Below are 8,224 nucleotides of genomic sequence, written 5' to 3'. Positions count from 1 at the left end.
GGCAGATGCCTCTACTGGCTCTGCAGTCCCCATCTGAGTTTGGCAGGTGCACAGCAGTTCACAGCCAGGCAGCAGCCCCCACTGTCAGACTGCTGCAGTGTGTAGAGGGTGCAGGGAACTCTCAGGGCTGCTTCAGCAGTTCAGCTGGCACAAGGGGTAGTGTCCCCAGGTACCAACTGGCTGGGCCCCAGAAGCTCCTGAGAGCTAGTAGTCCTGAGCTACTTGCCAGGGCGGCTTTTTATACTGCTGGGGCCAGGACAGGGCAGTGTTTTGTACTGCTGGGGACAGTACAGGTGCTGGCTTCCGGCTCTTGCTCCCCCTGGCTGAAGATCCGGGAGGAGCCAGGCAAGGTTATTTTGCCCCAAGTGGCACAATTTGCTCCACAACAAAGTGCATGTCCAAGCATGTGCACTGAGGCAAAAATCCCCGGCTCAAATTTGCACCGTTTCTATTTTTAGCTACTGCAAAGGCACGTGCTTGCATGTGTGGATGCGCTCTATGTGTTCCAGGATCATCCATAAATAAATTGTAAATTATTAAAAATTATTCCTCAGATGACTGTGGCAAATAATTCTTGCTCTTTAACTCTCAAGAAAATTATTTGAGGCAATTAAATATTCAAAATTTTAGCATATTTGATTGGACAGCAGTTCCACATGCATGTTCTCTATATGAGCATAACTCTTCCAATCATGTTCATTGAGCAAATCTTTGCTATTATAAATTACAAATTGTTATTTTTCAATAAACTCTGAAAAACTTTGCAGAAACTTTACTGTTTCAGTGAACTGACATTACTGTGTTTTGGGTTTTTTTTTTTCCAGGGAGAGAAAGCAAGGAGAAGAGTTCATATTATTAATTGGCAAAAGGTAAAATATATATATATATATATATATATATATATATATATTTAGCAGATTTCTCACATTTTCAGGGTTTTCATAAAAAAAGAATACTGTTTGAGAGGAAAGTAGAAGCTAATTCTTAATTCTGCCAAAAATATGAAATGTTAAAAATATGCATGTTTTTGAGTGGAATAAATTGAAGGATTTTTTAAAATTTAATCAAAGGTTTAATAAAGACATTTCTTAACATAGTGTTTAGCTGTGGGAATATTGAATTATTGCTACTATATCTGTTCTAATATAACACAGTTATTCACCCTATATAAATATGTTTCCTTGTATGTTAATTGTGAAAACAGTACTAAAAACTTTCAAGTTGCCACCTGCCTCCCTGCCCTCCTCCCAGGTTTTGAAAGTGTGATCACACATGTAACATTACACATGATTATTTCAATTGATTTCAGCAGTTAAATCTTTACTGAGTGAATCTTTACCGGACTGAGTTTTAGCTTTTCACATCCCATAGTTCCAGTTCATTTGAGATGTAGGATGAAAAGTTCAGGTTGTTTCTTATTTTATCTATACTACTTTTGCCTTCCCTACCATTTATGATTTTGCATCTTCTAGTGATTGCCAACTTATCAAGGCAAGTGAGCAACATGGGTCTTGAATTCAGTTGTACCACTCCCTCATAGTTCAGCTGAGCCTCTGGTTGTGGTGTTTTGACAATGCATTGATTGTCTGAACACAGAATGACTGTAGGCTGTGTTCTCATGTTACATACTGTATTTACTGACACTTGAAGTGGTCTTAATGAGTTTTCCGTTTACCAGCTGCAATACAACCTGTCTTGCTGGCACTCAGTTCCACCTACAAACTCTTTGTCCTCATGTTCTCCTCTTTTGTTTTGGATTTTATTTTTTGGCACATAAATGTTAACAGCTGTGAGGAGGCATGTGGTATCAGCTACTCAAAATTGGCACAGAGGAGGGACTTCCTATAGATGAGACAATACTTGCAGCATAAGCTGGCTGCCCCTCTAACCACATCTTTGCCTGACATGGTGTATGTGCCATGCAACAATATTTTGCCAAGCAGATGCACAAGAAGTCGTGAGACTGTGTAAAGTATGTTCACTGCCATAGGCATCAAAATAATTATTCCCCCTCAGTACCATTTAAAGAGCAGTTCAATTTGATCTTCATAGCTTATGACTATGTCATTGAAAGTCCAGCTGAGCTGGATTACATTTCAATAATAAATAATGCACTCAGCATATGTGGAAAATGAGTGTCACCCTTCCTTTCAAATACGGGTGACTGTAGTGTTCATGCAGTACCACCAAATGTCATGCGAATAAGTTGGCAAAGTGAAGAAACCTGTCCACATCCTTCCATGGACTCTGTATACAACAGGGACAGAAGACACTTCACCTTTCCAAACATCATTTTACTTAAGCTTAATTGTAAATCACTAAAATATACCTGGAAGCTCCTATATGTTTGCCAAAGACATGTCTATATGGTATTCTGGTCTTTTTTCCCACCAAATCTGGTCTTTTTCCCACCAAATCATTATGTCTACCTGCTGGGATTAGTTCTGCACTGAATGGTTTGGGCTGCTTCCAGATTGTGGCAAACACTTCATGGCCAGCTACAATGGCTTAATGGAAACCCTCCATTTCACTGTAGTAATTGGCTGAACACCAAATGGTAAATCATAGATTCGGATTTTTCAGCAAGGTGTTTATAACTTCTTGATGTTGAGAACACAGAACAAAAAGGATTGCTTGGGAATGAGAAAGTGATGAAAACCACAGACCATGCATGTGAACTCATTAAAGTATGTATGGCTTTGGTCAAAGAAAAGAAGGGACACTGTAAACAGCAGAAGACTCATTCAGAAGAGCCTCAGGGGGAAGGTATCTATGATTTTTGCAAATGTTTCCTAAAAAACTGACTAAATCTTTTTCCCTTTACTATTGGAAATAGTCAAACATCTGAGCTTTAAGAAGAACATACTATTTGACTTAATTTCTTACCACCAATAATAAGTTTCAATAATTTAAATGTGCATTATGTTGTTACAACCCAAAACATTTCTAGAAACTGATCTGTACACAAGATGAAGGGCATATATCATATTTACTCAAATACAAGATGAGGTTTATTACCCCCAATCATCATGGGAAAAAGCCCCTCCTTTTAAATTTTCACACAAGGAAACCTCATTAAAAAGCCTATTATTAAACTACTGCCAAAAGCATCATGGGCTCAGTAACGCAAACCAACTAGGAAGTTCATTAAAGCTGGTCAACACTGAGCATGACTATAAAACGCATGGCCCATATTGAGCAAACATGCTAATGGGAACCTACCACAAGGATAGGTTAGTCCAGTTCATTTGAATAAGATCTATTCTGTTCTATTCTATTACTAGCTAATTGCCCATCAAGAATGATGGCTTTCAGGGAGTGTTCACATGGCTCCCCTTGCTCCCCACTCACCCTTCAGGGTCAGCCATGTAAAGACTCCCTTCACTGCCAATGACTCCTCCAGTCTCCAGCATGAGGGCTCCCTCCCCCCGTCCACCTTTACCTCACAGTGGGACTTCCCCCTTCCTTTCCTCCCCTCCCCGCTCCTCTCCCTCCCAGCAGTTGTCAGGGCCAGGCAGTGGGGGGACACCACCACTGTGACCCCTCTTCCCTGCCCTCTCCTCCCTGCTTCCCTCCCTTCCTTCCTTCCCTGCTGCCTGGCCCTGACAACAGCTGCTACCATGACCCCCCCTTTGCCTCTCCCCATCCCATGTCCACCTGGGCCCACAGTTACCCCCCCTCCCTACTGGCTGTTGTCAGGGCCCCCTTCCCACTCCCCTCCCTCCCTCCAACCTTCCCCACTGCCCAGCCCTTACAAAAGCCACCACTGTGACCCCCTCTTCACCTCCACCCACTCCACTCCCTTCCCTCCCTCCCTGCCCGTCACCTCCCACTCCCTGCTGGCTATTCTGGAGGGCATCAGGGATGGGCGGTGGGGGTGCTCTGCCACTGTGACCCCCCCTTCACTCTCAGGCAGGGAGGCATGGGGAAGCCTCACTGCTTGGCATGTTCACCACTGCCACAAACGTTGCCAGAAATGCCTCAAACTTGGGCCTGTGCAGCCCAGACCTGCACAACCAATCACTGCCCAGCCTCTTGGCAGTGCATATGCAGTTTGCCAAAAAGCGTTACGGACAGACAGACACACAGACAGAATAAGCATTATATTATATTATATTAAATTAATGTTCTCAATGCTGATTTTCTTTTTCAAGTCATGGTGAGCCACTACAATGAATACGTTTCAACTTCCTCTTCACTCCCACAGCTGAGGTGTGCCTTTCTTTCCCATTTCCAATACATCCTGTTTCTACACCAGCCTTAAATGTCAGGCAAATATCATGAAACGGGGCTCCAAACAGTTCATCCAGAATTCCTCTGTTGCACCCTCTCTCAGACTGATGCATATGTTTAGTATGGCCCTCCAGACTAGGTTAACTTCCATCTCAGATGCATTTACGTTCTTGGAGGATCCCAGGACTTGTGACAAGAACACCTGGTTCCAGTCATGAGTGGGGGCTAATTAGCACATGGATCCTTTGTGGAGGGGGCATATCTGGAGTATACATACATACTGAGCAGTGCTGATCTATGGGGTCACCATGGCTAGAAATGCTGTTGACTTTTCTGCTCCCAATGCAGTGAACTATATGGTAAATCATGAACCTTTAGGCTTTGGACTAATATCATGCATAGTTTATTCTTTATATAAGTAGGTAAAACAGTCCTGCTTAAAAGTGTGTGTATGAAGTACTTGTGCTAAAACTTTTAAAACAGTTTTAAAAAAAGGTTTAAAAAAGGTCAAAGTTTATAAAAAGGTCAAATGCATCAATTCTGGATGAACTAAGTCTATGGGTACTATATGCAAATTACTATAGGTATGTTTATTTCAAGGTCAGTGTTTTCAAATTTGCTCCTCAATTTCATGTACTTAAGGACAGCAGGGTCTTTTGGTAAGCAGCGAGGGAAGGGACTACAGGGAGGGCAGGGGGCAGATTTATTTTCCCTGCTGTAGCAGTAGGAGGTTGACAAATTCAAGACAAACCTCCAATAATTAGATTCTATACGCGGAAAATTATAGCAAATGTATACATTTTCTATATATATTGAATATGTGTAAAAGTTTAATTATTAGGGGGTCATCTTATATTCAAGTAAATATGATACTTAGGTAACCAGTCTAATGCAGGCACTCTACAGATGCACTGAATTGGCAGGGAAAAGTTTTTGTTGCTTTTAGAATGCGTTCACCGTATAATTGATCCACAGCAATGAAACACTGGCAATTTATTAATCAAAAGTACAATATAGCATAGTATTTGTCAAAAAAAAATCATACAAGTAGAACATGGGACATGTATATGGCATGGTGAATGTATTAGCTATGTGCTTAACTGCAATAATATTTTATGATATACTTGTGCTGAAATAGTCTCTTTCCTTAAAATTACTATTTGTAGTCTAGTCTAAAATTACTAGACTACAAAATAAATTTAAATTTTTAACAGATTTTTCAATGTCCTATAACCACAATATATATACGAATAAAATATTTTAAAGATCCCAAATTATATACATGTCAGCAGTCTTTTAAACTACACTATAGCCATGGATAGATCTAGTGAACATGAAACATTCTGTCTTGACTGAGGTGGAGATTTGTCCTTTTAGTTACAGTTCAAAACAAACACTCTTCTGACCTGGTACACAGTCAAGCACCTTGTTCTGTAACTCCAATTTTCCTCCAACACAAACAGTTTGTATAAGGGAAGGTGAAGGGCAGGGGGCACAAAGATGTTTTTAAAAAATTCTGATCAGATGAATATCTTAGGAGAATGGCCCACATTATATTTCAGGCAGGATTTTGAAGACAATATTTAATTGCTACAGAGAAATTGATTTCTTTTTCAGCTTAGATTGTACATATCTTCCAAACTATGACACTTCCTCTCTTAGTCAAGCTGTCAACAAATTAATGTTTTAAAAATCCATAGGAGGAATCTTAATTGCCAGAAGTGCTTGATGCTAGTTCCAGGAAGTTATTGAATATACCAGCAACGTTTTGCTTGTCTGGAGCAGAACCTTCATGGCCAGATTCTGATGTTGCTTACCAGTGCAAATTCAGAGTATTCCTACTGACTTCAAATTAATAGGATTAGATTTGCTCACATGTACTTAATAAAGAGGTAGTTTTAAGATCTTAGCTAGAGGCATGGGGATTTCAACAACATTAGAAACAGGTTTTACATCTGTCTTTTATGACTCCCAACCTCCTGCTACCTAACATACTTGCCGTGTCTACACATGTGCCTAACTGCGGAGTAGACTAATTAACTGCAGAGTAAAGTGTCACCATCTACAGTTGCAATGCTATTAGGCCACAGTAAACTAATTAATGATGCCATAAGATAGTATCATTGGGGACTGTGTTATCTTATGGCAGCATAATTAACTGCAATTAAACGTAAGTTTAGATGCTGACCACAGGCATAACTTGCATCCCATTTCCCCCACCAGCTAGGGGCCAGACTCCTGCCTGCTGCTTAGCCACATAGGTTTGCACTTTCAGGACCTTGTGCCCCAGCCTGCCCCTCCGCTGCCTAACACCACCATCCAGAGCCCGGGGCTGACCTCATATAACCCCTGCCAGTAGGGCAGGAGTGGCCTTTGTGTAAACTGCTCCACTACAATTCAGATTGCTGCTGTCCTAGGCATATTTGTAGATGCTTTGCCCAGGAGTAGTTTACTCCAGTTCAAACTGCTCTAGAATGTATTGCTTCAAATTAATTGCATGTGTAGATGCACCCACTGAGTGTTGGTCAAAGTCCAAGGGTCCACCCAAATTTAGCCTAAGGCCAGCATTGTTAAGGCATAACAAATGGCAACAAAGAAAGTAGTATGACTAGCAACAAGCCGAGGCACCCTTGCCTCCCATGTTTCCCTCTAACTAATCAGATGCCAATTTATAGCTTAGTTGACTGTGAAATGATCTGAATCTGGAGTTAGAATAACATTTCTGGCTCTGAAATCATAACAAGATACCTTCACTTGTATGCTACCACACTGCAGAAGTGTGGACCAGTACATTAGTATAACTGATTACAGAATAATAGTTATTTTTGAGAATTGGACAATTTACACATGGGTCATTTTTCACTTATATCAGCAGTCATAAATAGGGACATCATAAGGGCAAGATCATAATTGAAGTACATGAATATAGAAGTGAAAAAACAAGCCTAGGAAACCTGTGAGGGGAAAAGATTTTCTTAAAATAGTAGAGGAAGAGTAAAAATGTATAGAAGCCACCACTGAAGAACATGTGGCAACAAACAGAAATATCACATAACTGAATCTAAAACTATGAACACATTGTTCATATAATAATTTTTAATGAAAAACTTACAAGTCTGTGCTCTTTGCTGTAATGTTTTCCAAGTGTCTTGAGGGATTAAAGGGACTGTTTAGTAGCATTTTTATATTTAATTCACTCCTATGAAACCAGGGTGGGAGCAATATCAGGCTCATAATGCTTACTACAATCATAGTGCAAAAAGACATTTGAAGGAGTAAATGTTTCCTGTTTATTATGGGAAGACCATCATTAGCCAGGTGAAGAAAAAGGTTCTAATAGTAGTACAGCAGGGTGAATACTTGTTCCCCTACATGAAAACATCAGATCACTTACCAAAGCAAATCACTTCCAAGACAGCGGGTGCATCTACACATGCAACTAATGTGAAGCAATAAGCTCTGGGGCAGTTTGAGCCAGAGTAATTACTCCCAGGTACAGCATCTAAACATGTGCCTGGGATCATGTGCACCTGGAACAGCAGCAATTTGAGCAGAGGCAGAGCAGTTTATGCCAAGGATGCTCACCCCCAGGCTCCAGGTGACAGTGGTGGGCAGTGGAGGGGCAGTCACAATTTATGCCTGCAGTCAATGCCTACATGTGCGTTACCCTGGCGTAAATTACCCTGGCATCACCCCATGTAGACAGTGACACTTTACTCCACAGCTAATTAGCCTATTCCATAGTTAAGCATGCGTAGATGCAGCCAGATCGTACAAAATCTTCTAGATAAATTTAAACTGAGCCTATAAAAGATGGGCACAAACCCTTAAAATTAATTTAATATTGACAGGAACACTTGGAACTAATGCTGGAAATGCATAGTGCCAAAGGTATATTTACTAATGTTATGGGTAATACAGAAAACTCTGAAGCTCAGAGAGTCTCAGTGTCCTAAGTAGGATTGTTAGTGACAATAACTCAATAAGTACT

General features: G+C 40.7%; 1 long non-coding RNA gene across 1 annotated transcript in view; it reads right to left on the bottom strand.

Moving 5' to 3' along the window:
• LOC102374399 overlaps window positions 1-7,695 on the bottom strand; it is a 54,514-nt gene extending 46,819 nt beyond the window's left edge. Inside the window, exon 1 of the long non-coding RNA XR_323870.1 lies at window positions 7,628-7,695. This is a non-coding gene — a long non-coding RNA (uncharacterized LOC102374399). The remainder of the gene's footprint in view (window positions 1-7,627) is intronic.
• Window positions 7,696-8,224: the final 529 nt, after the last annotated feature.

This window comes from Alligator sinensis, unplaced genomic scaffold, assembly GCF_000455745.1.
Source record: "Alligator sinensis unplaced genomic scaffold, ASM45574v1 scaffold609_2, whole genome shotgun sequence".
Lineage (NCBI taxonomy): Eukaryota > Metazoa > Chordata > Crocodylia > Alligatoridae > Alligator > Alligator sinensis.
Note: the sequence above shows the minus strand (reverse complement) of the source record. Positions and strands in the feature narration are given on the sequence as shown.